The 14,672-nt window shown below is 39.0% G+C and overlaps 1 protein-coding gene across 4 annotated transcripts in view; it reads right to left on the reverse strand.

Annotated features, from left to right (window-relative positions):
• Positions 1–14,672, reverse strand: part of ATXN7 (ataxin 7) — a 128,997-nt gene that overhangs the window by 39,730 nt on the left and 74,595 nt on the right. The gene's annotated exons all lie outside the window — the stretch shown is intronic.

Below are 14,672 nucleotides of genomic sequence, written 5' to 3' on the forward strand. Positions count from 1 at the left end.
TGTATAAAGTGTCAGAGGGGTAGCCGTCTTAGGCTGGATCTATAAAAGCAAGCAAAGAGGTCCTGTGGCACCTTATAGACTAACAGACATATTGGAGCATGAGCTTTCGTGGGTGAATACAAAAGCTCATGCTCCAATATGTCTGTCAGTCTATAAGGTGCCACAGGACTCTTTGACACTGTATAAAGGAGAGACTGAACTATTCATGGTTGGTTACTGGTTCTAAAAATGAGGCAGTTATGAACTTTTAACTATGGGGGAACCAAGTTGTGGGTTTGAAGGTCTGACACCTACAGAGCCTAAAGTTGGGGTTGCAGTAACCTCTGCTAAGCTGTTTAGCATGCGTATAGGTTCCTTTATTGTCTTTACTTGTGTTTTTCCTCTGTAATGCTTTTGCCTTAAAAATAAATGTGCTTGCTTATAAAGAGTTGCACAGTATCTCATAACTGCAGGCAGTATGCTACTCACAGCCACTGGAGAGAAATCAAAGCAGACCCTGGCCTGTTTAGACGCCTGGCTTCCTGGGTATATCACAGTATAGATAGGGAACAGTACAGACTGAAAAACCCTCGCTCAAGAGGGAAAGAGATGCAGGTCTCCACCCAAGAGAGGTGACAGCTAAGGAGTCAGGAGCCTTTGTTGAAGGGAGATACATCACCTACCCCACCCACTGAAATAGCTGCACAATGTTGATTACAGACTAAAGCCTCATCTGACTGACAGACAAGGTTCCTGGGAATTACTGGAGCCCCCTTAGGAATTCACATGACCATGAATGCTACCTCCTAAGATCAGGAGAACGTTCTTTTCTGGTAGAGGCACATGAAGTATATCTAGCTGAAAGAGAAGTCTCACATTTTAAGGCCACTCTGTATATTTCAGAGCTATGAGCCAAATATTTCCTGACAGCACTTGCCTGTAGTAAGAGGAAGCTCAATTACATGGGAACTGCACTGCCTCTGCAGAAGTCCTGCCCAATGCCAATTCCCAGCAATCAGGGAGTGGAATGAGAAAGTCTCCCAATACCACAGATACAAAAGGTTTTATTTTATTATTAACTGAGGAAAGAAATTCTCAAAGCCAGTCCTTATTCCACCCCAACCTGTGACAAAGAAATGAGTTATTAAGGCACTGGAGTAACTCTTCTAGCTTGCATTACACACTGCGGGGACTGGGCCCGGCAGGGAGAAGGCAATTAGAAAGACAGAACCAAGTTCAGGGAGTAACAGCAGGCAGGAAATTTACATGAGCTCTTTACCTTTGAGCAGCCCCACAATACTAGGTACACACCATTTTTTCTCCAACTTCTTTTAGCATTGTGCAATGGAGAGAACCTGTATTCTCAATATGTCAATCTGCTACACAGCCACCACATGAACTTTTGGGACCAAAACACTGCATAAATTTTAGGGTATAAAGAACCTAAAACTATTAGTTTGTCAAAAACTACACATAACCTGCATCCTCCAGATGGGAACCATATATCCTTCCAATTTTATCAAAAAGAACTAATGTAATATTTTGGGTATCATTATTACTATCCCAACTACTCAATGATATTTCACATATTCAGCTATGATGGCATCTTAGACTTGTGTGGACAAGTTAATATTACATTTATCTATTTTAATTTTCTGTCTTCTAAATTTCCTAAACCTTGAGAGGATTTATAGTTTCTGGGGAGTTTCCATGAGGGCAGGGGACTGGACTCAATGACCTCTCGAGGTCTCTTCCAGTCCTAGAGTCTATGAATCCAATGAATAGTGCAGAGCCCCACAGTATTTTCCAAAGGAAATCTAATAAAACATATTAATGTTTTACAAGTGACATGTTCAGTACACACCTAGCTGTTTTAGAAAAGGGCACACACGGAAAACCAAAATTAGGTAATGAGTATAACATTACTTGTTAAAATTATTAAATATTACAATATTCATTACAACTAGACAGACTGTGAAGAGTTCGGAACTCTAGAAGCACCTAGCCTCCATTGTTGTTACTGTGATACTTTTTATAGTACTACAGAAAAAGCAATACTAGAAAATTTAGAAGCCGAGCTGACATTTTCTTGCAATTATCTAAACAGACTTGGGACCATTCCTGTAAGTAGAGCCAATTGGACATTCTCCGATTAAACCAAGTTTCATCAGAAAATGCCAATTAGTTAAACCTGAAGTGTTTTGTGAATGCGAGCTAGAAACTGTCTGGTTCCCTGCCAGCTGCCTAGTGAGCTGCGGAGAGGCCTGGAATTCTAGGCTGCCCCAGGATGGAGATCCTAGGTTTCCAGAGTTTGCTGCTCCAGGGCAGTTCCATCATGCCAGGGCTTGTAGGCTCCCCTGCCATGGAGCTGAAAAGACTGGAAGTCCTTGGAGCTGCAACTCTAACTACAGCTCTGCTCCTCACTCCACAGTTGGGAGCCTGGAAGGCCCAGCTCACTCAGGGGCTCTCAAGACTCCCAGGTTCCCTGCTGCAGAACTGGAAGTCTAGAGATCCTGGCAAGGGTTTTCCAGGGTCTGTGGCTCTCACTCCAGGAGAACCAGTTGGCCCTGGAGTCTGGAAGCCCTGGCATCCTCAGGCAGTATGCATCGTGGAGCAGTCCCAAAGCCCCAGACCTTAGGAGCCACAAAACTGACAAGAACGTCAATTTAACTTGGCAGCAGCTGTCTTAGGAGCAAATTTCACTTCTGGAAATCCAGGGGAAAAAATTTTTTAGATCACAAGAAGTTTCTAAAACATTTGGCTACAATCCAATATGGAACAAAACTAAATTTTAGAAAAATCAAATTCTCCCAAACCAGATATCCTGAGTTATGGTCAGTCTACCTGTAAACAAGTACACCTCTACCCCAATATAATGAGACCTGATATAACATGAATCAAAGCAACTTTGATATAACGCAGTAAGATTTTTTGGCTCCCGATGACAGTGTTGTATCAGGATAGAGGTGTAATCTGCAAAAAGTTTTGATGTATTTCTGGTTCTAGTCCTCCTTTTTCCAACCTGCATTAACAGAGTAAATATTTTCCTAATATTAATTTTCCAGGTACGCAATTGCCACAAGGATATCCGAAGACTGCATATGAGAGAAATGATGGTGTGTGTAATTATGGTAGGGAGGTGATGATCTCAGTATTAAGTGATAAAAACTGTACTGTAAACCCTGAAATGTGAATGTTCCAGTGTGCACAAGCAATCCTATTGGCTTCAATAGGACTACTCACATACAGGTTTGCAAGATCAGTTTTAAATTACCCAATTTAGTCACATAATCTAGAGCAACAAGTGTCTTTCATTTTGGTTCACTAATCATTACAATTAGATATTTAAGACTTTGTCAGTATTTTCATAAATATTTGATCAATACTTAAAATTAAATTATTTCCAAAGAGGTTATGCTTTTACCACTTTTAGAAAATTATCCTACAGAGTAAATGCTGTTCGACTTAATCATGCAAAAAGCCACACTGAGTTAATGGTACAGCTAGTTTTGGCATTAATTCTGTTTTCTTAATACTGTGAGTTTCAATAAGCTATTAAGGTTTACTTATTTTTTAAGCTATATATATAGTATATATATAAATAAATAAATCACATTTTTACTGATTAGAAATTTGACAATATGTTGGCAGATGATATTACATCGGAAATGTTATATACTACCTCTTCTGGTCATACTTAAAAACACAGTTTGTAGGCTTTAAATATATGAGATGTGTATAGATGTCAGTTTCTTGCTTTGTTTTTGTAAATCTGGAGCACTTTTCCAAGAATTAATAATATTGTCACTATCAGGAAGTAACTGAAAGGTCAAAGAAACTGGTAATCAATAAACATGTAAATAAATACTCAGTAATTTAAAGAGTCTATATAATTAGAAGCTTGAATTATTTTTTTTTTTCCTATTTGGTACGCATTATCTTTCTCTTGAGTTTCTACAAGAGCATAACATTAATACAGCTTTTCGGCTTGCTATGATTGTGTGTACCATTGTCAAAGATGAGAACACAGCTTTGGGAATGCTGTTTGCTTGCTGCATGGCCAGCAGAAGGAGCAAGTAGGCACAAAGCACTGTGTTTTGTGTAGGCCTGGCGTGAACGATTTTCCTCCCTCTAGTAACAATCCTGGACATATATATTCTGAAGTCAGAGGGCATTCCTCTCCAGGCTGTTCTAAAAGCAGTGATACATCCTACTGATCAGAGCAGAAGCCACACCCATACATTAAGTGCCCCATATTTTCTAAGAAGTGTTACTTAATTTTATTTCTACGTTTCTTACATAAGCAACAGAGAAAATGCACTGAAGAGAGGCACAAAGAAAACTGCATACTGAAGCATTCTAGTAATAGTGTGTGTGCACGTGTGTGGATATATGCACCCATCAACGTCACAGGCAACGTGTGATGAAGTGGGAGACACATCCAAAATGGGCCCAGTGCATAAAGAATTAAGTGAAGTGATGCAATCACAAATTATATTAATGTGATCGCTTTCGCTGAAATAATTTTAAAGGAAGCAGCCGAGATAGATTTTTTATTGTAAACCTCTTTCCCCTCCTGTCTTCAATATTTTTCTAAGGAGAAAATGTGCTAGTTTGTATAATTCCATCTGGCTTTTAATGATTTTTCTACTTTAAGCCTATTTTCCCCTCATCTGCTTATCTTCCTCCTCACTGTATTTTCCTCTTTCACTATGTTTATTTCAGTTCTGCATTTGACTCTGCTTTTTTTTTTTTAAACTATTCCCCTTCATTTTCGTGTTTCTTTCCATCCATTTATCCTCACACTATCTCACCTCCTCTCAAGTTTATCCACACCTATGGGTTTTTTTTGCACATTTCTCCTCCTCCCTGGACATGTCCACCCAGATTACAATGACTGAACTCTAGCCTGGAAAGGCTCTACTGATAAAGACTTATTTTTGCTGCTAGTGTCACCATGAGTCCTGTGGCTCTTGCTCCCCTTTCTCTAGGCAGATACTGCACCGTGCTCCTACTTTCCCTCAGCATAGTAACCGTGCTGCAGGCCTGGAGACGTGTTTTTGTGGTGTATGAGCAGTGCACAAACCACACAAGAGAATATGTGAGAAAAGGGAGATGATTATTTGTGAGGAGAGGGTTGGAAGTGAATGAGAGGAGGATAGAATCTGTGCAACATGAAACTATACGTATGCATGAAAGTAACTTTATTTTGACAGTTGGGGAAAAAAAAAGAAGTCTCTCTTTATCTTTGTAGTTCAATACTTACCAGTGTTTAAAGAGATTCCCAGAATGCTCCTTTCTGGGATTATAAGTGCTGTGGTGTTCATCTGAGGTTTGCATTTCTCGGAATAGTGTACAGTCATGAGAACGCATACTTCCCAAAAGAAACAAGCCAGGAAGGCCTTATAAACATATAACTAGTTTATAGTTGGTCACATTTCAGAATGAAACCTTTTGACAGTGTCCTTTTTAATAGTGAATCCTTGTCTTAGATGTTTTAAACTATGGGCTACCATTCCCTCTCTCCTCTCCATGCCAATAGGAACCTTATTTCTTTTTCTTCTCTGGAATAAGGCTCCATCCACCTTCCTTGCATTCCTCCCGCAAACAGGTTGCAGCTTCAAACTTGCGTGTACAGTGCTGCTCTGGGCTCCATGCCAATTCCTCCACACCTCTGGCCTACGCTCTCGATGTATGCCACCTCCTCTGGCTGGGACCCAGACTGAAGGAGTGGTTAGGAACTAGAAAGAGCTCTTACAGTGGTGAGGAAACCCTTCCAAACATACACAGCATGTAAATCGATGCAGCATTGCTTTTCCTGAGTTTGCAGACAGGCTGAAACAATAACTCTAAGAGTGCTGTGACCGTAACCATGTATCTTAATGAGATCTAAATAATGAAACTTAATATGATGATTTAAAAGTCAATATATTAACTATTCAGTGCTAGTCATTTTAGAACAAACCCAAATTAGTCCTTAAAACTTCCTAAGTGGGACTTTAGTTATGTGCACTTAATAGCAAATTTAATAAATTAAACCATGGGTAACCTTTTTGTTCTGGATACTCCCTCAGTTCTGTTTAACAATATGCTGCATTTAGTTAAATTATTCTTCCCTCATGCCTAAGATTTGCTTCTCCATAGGAAGATGAAGATGACTCTTGCTTCTTCCCCACCAATACTGTACTAACTGTTGCTTCTTCCTCCTCACTTTCCCGTTTTAGGCATCAACCCTGAAAAGAGAACCATCCACATGTAGTCCCAAACTGTGGGATTTAAGCAGAAGGCTCACTGGGCAGGATTGGGATTTTCCCTGGAAGACCTGATATCTTTACACAGTTCCTTCATTTGAAAATATTTCTCCTTCAAGTTCTCTCAAATAGAGGAGAAGATATTCTCTCTCCACTGTGTTTCAAATCATTAGGTGATTTCTGCATTGTATGCTATCTGTTCTGGCAGGGTAGCATGAAATTCAATTTGTACTAATCAATCTGAGGCAAAGAGAGAAGAAAGCATATCATGGTAATTTTACATTTTAAGTATTTTAGCACATACAGTAATATGAATTACAGATTAAGCAATAAACTGTACAATGACTTTCCTTGGTTTTTAAGTCTGAAATTCAACACTACTGTATTTTATCAGATACTGCTACCAATGATTGCTTTATACCTACATTCATGGCTTGAAAAAGCCATGTGCTCACAACAAGGAAGCAGTTTTACCAGGAAACTTCCATCAACTTCTTCAAAAACTAAACTTTCATTTAACAAAGTTTATAGCTCTTACAGGTGTAAAGAAACACTTCTAAATATGAACTGATTGTGACATTTAAATAAACACAGTACACAACTACTTTATTCTGTAAAACTGCAGAGGATGTGGACCTTTGTTATTTTTCATCCTGGCTAGGAGGCATAGTACTTGCTAATAGGTTATGGATATATATTTCAAGTCCTGCCTATAACTCTGGTTTATTTCCAGTGAGCTTCTTTCCAGGTGGTAGTACTTTTCTATTTAATGATGTTCTATTTAAAAATAACTAAGTAATCACTTGAAAGATTTCTCTGAAATAAATCCCATACTAAACTTTGAGCCTTTCTGGGAATATGCCAAAATGATTCTTGCAAAAGGTATAGAATTTCACAAAGCTCTGCCAAAAAGAAATTAAACTAGCTGTTACTGGACCTAGAAACTAAAATCCTGCTGCTGGAAACTACTGTATGAGAACTGCCTGCATGTCTAAATGGAACCTGCTAAAGTTGCCAACGATAATTTGCTAAATCAGAGAGATTAACTTGGATTGAGTATATGTCTAATACCACCTGCACCTATTTGACAATATGCTTGGCAGATTGCTAGCCCATGTGTAAAAAACCTGAAGGTCTAGAAAGTTTTATTTTGACTATTAAAGCATTACAGGAGGAGGGGTTTGGGATTACTGATATCAGCTGGAATTCCCACTATTTGTATAAAGTATTTTTACATTAGTTAAGAGAGTCCTAGATGACCTGCAGGCACTTCATTACTGAGAAAAATTAGTCAACTGCCAAATAGATTGCTAAATATAATGAAGACCCATCCGTTCAAAAGATGTAAGAGCTAATGCCATCTTCTACAAAAAAGCCCAGGTACAATGGTTTGGGAGCCAGGTTCAAAACATTCCTTTCTCATCTGCATTAAACACTGACTTGTAAATACATTCCATCTTTGACTTTGTGTATTTTTTTAAGCAGTCTATCTTTCTGCCTTAAAAAAAACAACACACTTACAAGTTAACAAAATATGTATACATGACTTAAATATTGATGTCAAATTTTTAGTTTGGTCAGCTGTCAGTTCCAGTTTATAGTAACCAAATAAGGCTTAGATTTATGTTCAGTCTATCATGTAGAAAAAGCAACCAAATGTATATGTTACGTTGAAGGTTCTGAGATACTAAGTTATTTGCGATATCAGAACACATCAGCTTTCTACAACATATTACAAGGGTCAAGTATAGCAACACTGATAACAATTATCTCTGTCAAATCCAAGAAAAAAGTTAATGGGGTCATTTATCTCAATTAAAATCAGCTTGGGTATATCATTTCTAACCTGGGTTAGAAAAAAAAAATAAAAGAAGAAGAAAAAGAAAGTTTACCAGACCCCTACTAGGCAGAAGACAGAGGACTAAACCCTGCTAGTCAAAGACAGACACAACACCTGAATAAGTGTGTGAGTGGAGGCGGGGGAGGTAAGCTAACGAGTCTGTGTAGTGAGACAATCAGGTGATGGCAACTCCTGAAGCCCAATCTACAGCTTTCAGCTGCTGGGAAGAGCGTTGGTGCTGTTCCTGGGCTCTGTCTTTCATATCAGCCTCTAGCTAACAGGTATCTGACAACATGAAGCTCCCCTTCTCTCTGCAGACTGAAAGGAGCAGGTATTTTCTGTCTCCTCTCTTCTTCCTGGCCGTGGCAAGGTTGGGTGTGTTCTTTCCTATGCTACCTCCAACCCTAGAGCTGTAAAGAGAGGATAAAGTGGTCTTTACTAGTTTATCCCTTCCACATTCCTTTTTTTTTAGGTCCTCCCTGCTGCAGGTCCTCCCTACAGAGTTTTCCAAAAGAGTGGAAAGGTGGAACTGACATTCTGAACAATTTTACTGTTGCCCACATAACAGCAGAAGTGAAGCTGAACAGAGTCATTAGTCTCATTTATCACTGCATGCCAGAGCTATGAGAATGAGTAGAGGCACCAGACATGCCAGTCTAAAGACTCAGGAATGGTATACAGTATCATTTTCTCTTTCCAATATTTAACCCTTTTATAGCATTTTACAACCATTCAATAATTAAACAGACAATGCCATTACAGGTCTCATTCATAGCTCTTATGACACTTTATAAGGTAGCAGGTTACAGAGTGGTAGCCATGCTGGTCTGTATCAGCAAAAACAACGAGGAGTCCCTGTGGCACCTTAGTGACTAACAAATTTATCTGGACATAAGCTTTCATGGGCTAGAACCCACTTCATCAGATGCACGCAGTGAAAAATATTGATACTTGCTCCCGTATTTTTCACCTCATAAAATATATAATATAATAGGAGATTATCTCCTAGAACTGGAAGGGACCTCCAAAGGTCATTGAGTCCAGCCTCCTGCCTTCACTAGCAGGACCAAGTACTGATTTTTTGCCCCAGATTCCTAAGTGGCCTCCTCAAGGATTGAACTCACAACCCTGGGTTTAGCAGGCCAATGCTCAAACCACTGAACTATCCCTCCCCCCTTCATGTATCTGATGAAGTGGGTTCTAGCCCACGAAAGCTTATGCCCAAATAAATTTGTTAGTCTCTAAGGTGCCACAAGGACTCCTCGTTGTTTTTATAAGGTAGGTAGCCATTATTATCCTCCATTATAGGTGTAGAAACTGAGGCTCAGCGACGTTAAGTGACTTGGCCAAAAGCACAAAGGTAGTCACTAGCAAAGATTAGAATACAGGAAGCCTTTGCTTTGCAAACCCATGTTTAAACTCACAAGAACATGTTGCTTCTCACATCACTGAGCTGCCTCCCTTCCATGGGGCCAGAAGCCAGACTAGCTACTTAGCAGGGACGGGGCTCATTGCAGACACTTGGCTGGCAACCAGTCCAGGATGGGAAAAACTGGTGAAAGCTCTTGAACTACAACCAACAACCCAGGTGTCGTCCCCCCCCCCACCCATGCACTGCTCTGGGATCTCCACTAAAAACTAAGGAAACCACGGCAACGGGTTTCACATACCACAAAGAGCAGCCATGTGCTGAAGTATGTGGAACTATGAACATTAAATTTTTCAGGGGGGAAAAAACCCAAAGGAAAAAAATGCACCCACTGGAACCGACTTTCAAACCTAGTCATCAGTTTCCATCAGTTTAGAGTTGTCATCTGAAACCATGAGAGCTTATAAAAAGATCCGCTAGGGATGGACTGTGAGGAAAGAAGAAGAAGGAACCCAAGACAAAGCCCAGGATGCCATTAGAGAGCCACAGAGAGGAGGTGTTTATACACCACGTTAAATAGAGTAAGATTCTGCAATGACTGCTGTTGAAGGAAAAGTAAGGTATTCAAACACAAAGAACGAGGAATCCCAAATTCTCTTCTGAATGTAAAGCAATGCGCGTTTGACATATCTTCACCACTATATATTGAAAGTGTAGGACACACAGTCTAAGCAGTCTACTCTAGGATACAAAAAGAAATTGTACAAAGTTTTCTGTGTGGCCAATGGCATTTTTTCCCCATTCAGGACTTAAACTAATGATCACTGATAGAAACAAATGCATTTCTTCACTCTATTAAAAGCAACTTTTTTCTTTCCCCAACAACAAACAAAACAAAACAAAACACAAAACAAAACACAAAACAAGGTATTATGTATGTCAAATATGAAACTGCATTTGCAATTCAATTTTACTGATTATATTTATTCTATAACAAACAGCAGTCATAACTGACAAATTACAATTAAATATTTTATATATGTTTTATTGCCTCAAGAAAAGTTTAAATTTAGTTTTATGATGAATATCCTTTCACATAATAAAGAACAGCTCAAATTTTAAATAGATTTCTAGTTTGCTAAAATATTAAATGTAGTATATTTTGAGTAAAAATTATATTTGAATTTATCTAATTGCATGTGGTCTAGAAATTCTTAACATATGAAGTAAAAAAAACTCTCTCAGACTACCTTGTCTTGTAGTTTACCACAAATATGCTTTGGGAGGAAATCAGCTCCTTAAGTTCTGTGAGTAGTTAGTTTACCCTTTGTCTGACAAAAGTGACATTTTGAAAGAGTATACTCTACCGTGGAAACTAAAAAGCCCACCAGGACAAGCTTCAAAGAACATCAAGTATAAGCAACACACAGCACCAAACGCTGTAAAGTATTTTAAGAAACTCTCTCTCTCTAGTAATATTCCGAAAAACAACAACAAAAGCACTGGAAAATTTATAGAAAGCATTACTTCACTGCACTTGTCATTTTTCCCAAACCTGGTGAGACTCACTCTTTTTTCAAAAATCCTGAAATAAAACCACAAATTACAGATTTCATTCAGCAGAAAATTTGATCTTGAAAAATCCAAAGAAAACTATTTTCTTCACTTTTAAACATGAGCTCAACTCTTCTATATTGTTACTTAATATAATTGGACAATGTTTATATTTTAACCTTATACATTTTTTTGTTTCCATTATTTCTGTCATTTCTTCACTTTAGGCATGTTGAATCAGATAAGTACACTGCTGTTTGGTAATCATTAAATCACCTGTCTTGTCATACTGATGAGCAGCTTTCACATTTATTACGGTTAAAACAAGAAACAACCTCCAAATACACTGAAAACAGCTAAAAGATTAGCTAGCCATTTTCCTACAGAACCACACCATCATATGTCCTGCTCTGAAATTACTTTCTGAAATTACTTAGCAAACCAAACTCTTTGAATAGTTTACATCTCCACCCAACCTCATTTTCCTCAATCACCAGTGACTCCACCCATTTCCCTTCTACATTTCTAGACAGTGGTATTAGAGAGATAAGGTGGGTGAAGTAGTTAGTATCTTTTATTGGACTAACTTCTGTCGTCTCTCACCAGAAATTGGTCCAATAAAAGATATTACCTTTCCCACCTTGTCTCTCTAATATCCTGGGACCGACATGGCTACAACTACACCGCGTAAGTAGATAATTTTATAACTTTCTTATCGTTCATAACAGTCCTGACAGACATTAACAATAACCTTGACGTCCTCATCACTGCCTTTTTAATTTATGTTAAAGTATCTAGTTCTAATTTACAGATTTAAATTAGAGGCTAATATTTCTTGTATCTGAAATCTTTTTGATACATGTTATTATGCATACAGTATACATACACAAGCAACAATAACAATAAAAAAAGATAAAACCAAAAAAATTCACTCTTTTAACATGAAAAAAAAAACAAAAATCCCAAATGTGTTTTTCACAATTTTACTTCATAGAAAAAACTCTCTCTTTTTTAAAGTGAATGTAAAGCAAGATTTTGAATTAACACGCTTGGATACAAAACAACTTTTTAGTCACAAAACAAGTTTTAAACTGCTAGTGGCAATGCAAGCTTCCACACACCACCCAACATACATATTCACTCTTTAGGGATGAGACAGCAATTCAGTTTCTAGGCCCACACAATTCTTGAACTGTGTGCTGAGCATGCCAACACAGCTGTCATGCTAACAACTATGACAATGGTTTCTATAATGTAGAAACCTTTCTGCGAGGAACCAGACAGAGATCGCCAACAGCTTGTCTATATTATGGAGGGTCACAGCGGCATAGCTACAGCCCCACAGGTATGCAGCTGTAACCCCCACACTGTACGCACATGCAAGTACAAGGACAAATGCAAAGTATTCTACTTAGGATGGAACAATCGGCTGTTCACATACAAAATGGGAAATATCAGAGGGTAGCCGTGTTAGTCTGGATCTGTAAAAGCAGCAAAGAATCCTGTGGCACCTTATAGACTAACAGACGTTTTGGAGCATGAACTTTCGTGGGTGAATACCCACTTCGTCAGATGCATGTCATGATGATTCAACATGCCTAAAGTGAAGAAATGACAGAAATAATGGAAACAAAAAAATGGGAAATGACTGCCTAGGAAAGTGATCTGGGGTCCTAGTGGATTACACCCTAAACAGTGTAACACTGTTGCAAAAAAAGCAAACATCCTTCTGGGATGTATTAGCAGGAGTGTTGTAAGCAGGCACAAGTAATAATTCTTCACTCTACTCCATGCTGATTAGGCCTCAACTGGAGTATAGTGTCCAGTTCTGGGCACCACATTTCAGAAAAGATGTGGACAAATAGGAGAAAGTCCAGAGAAGAGCAACAAAAACGATTAAAGGTTTAGAAAACATGACCTATGAGGAAAGATGGGAAAAAAATGCATTTGTTTAGTCTGAAGAAGAGAAGACTGAGGGGGGACATGATAATAGTTTTCAAGTACATAAAAGGTTGTTACAAGGAGGAAGGAGAAAAATTATTCTTAACCTCTGAGGATAGGACAAGTAGCAATGGACTTAAATTGCAGCAAGGGTGGTTTAGGTTGGACATTAGGAAAAACTTCCTGTCAGGATGGGTAAGCACTGGAATAAATTGTATAGGAAGGTTGTGGAATCCCTGACATTGTCTAATCTGCTCTTGAAAGTCTTCAAACCCCTGTCAGGGATGGTCTAGATAATACTTAGTCCTGCCCCGAGTGCAGGGGGCTAGACTAGGGGACCTAAGAGGTCCCTTCCAGTTCTATGATTCTATTCTTCAATGCAGAAAGGGTTTTAGGGATGTGCGCACATGGGCTTGCATATTACTCCTGGGGGAATCCTGTGTAACTGCGGTGCAACAGAAATCCCTGCCCTCCCGCAGATTCCCTTTACTTCCTTGCAGAAAATGGATTCTGCGGGGAAGCAAAGAGAAGCTGCACCAATACCCACTCACCCCTTCCCTGCAGCTCAGAGGTGTCTATTTGAGCAGCTGAGGGAGAGGTAAATCACTGTGGTGAGGAGATGCTCTGGCCATCCAGGGACCTTAATCCCAGCTGGAGCATAGAGCAGATGGAGCTGGGTCAGATCAAGCCCCAGACACATACCCCCGGGGCACAGTTTTCTGCAGCCAGGGGATGTGAGGGGGAGGCTTTCCAGGTCAAGATGCACTGGGTTTGGGTGGACAGGGGGAATAGCTCCTTGTACAGAGATTCCGCCCCCATAGAGCCTCCTCTGCATCAGGGCCCCCCCTGCACCCAGAACCCCCACACCAAGTCCCTGTGCATCCAGATTCCACCCTCCACCCAGACACCACACCAAGCTGCCTGCACCCAGATTGTTGTCACATAGAACCCTGGAACTCGAGAGAATTTTTCACCAAAAAATTAAAATTCTGCAAAATTCTGCATAATTTAATTGCCAGAACAACACAGAAACACAACAACAATATAATCACACCATTTTCAATTATTTTGGTAATTTATTTCAAAATACTTTTCAGCAAATAATTGAAAATGGTGTGATTATATGGTGTTATTTTGACAAATAAAATATGCAGATTTTTGCAGAATTTTAAAACCTTGTTCGCAGAATATTAAATTTTTTGGTGTAGAATTCCCTCAAGAGTAGCATATGCACACACACACAGACATCCTGTGTGTTTGGGAAGAAGGAAGTGGAGCTGAAGATATACTGGGTTTCTCACCATCTTTTGTATTAGCACATTTAGAAAAACAGCCAGCTAAATTTCTTCAGCGCTGCATATCCAAAAATGAATACCAAAGGGTCCCAATCAAAATCCTCCATCCCTTTAAAATTGTTTACTGCTCCGGACAAGGGCAGAGGAAAGGGTCTGAAAAACTATCCACCCTTCACCCACTGACTATTTTATATGAAGCTACAGAATACTTGAACTGTATAGCATATTAGACTTTCTTAGTGCTGTACAAATACTGTGTTAGCTGATGTTACCCACACACTTCTACCATAGTTTATACACAAAAACTTCATCTGATCATTAAAACAAACAACAATTGATACTTTTTAAACTAAATAAGTTTACTACTTTCAAGTGCACCATGTTTGGTCTATAGCAAAATCTGCAATTTTAGTTTTTAGTTCAACTGCAATTGTATGACATTT

Source organism: Gopherus evgoodei, chromosome 7, assembly GCF_007399415.2.
Source record: "Gopherus evgoodei ecotype Sinaloan lineage chromosome 7, rGopEvg1_v1.p, whole genome shotgun sequence".
Taxonomy (NCBI): Eukaryota; Metazoa; Chordata; order Testudines; family Testudinidae; genus Gopherus; species Gopherus evgoodei.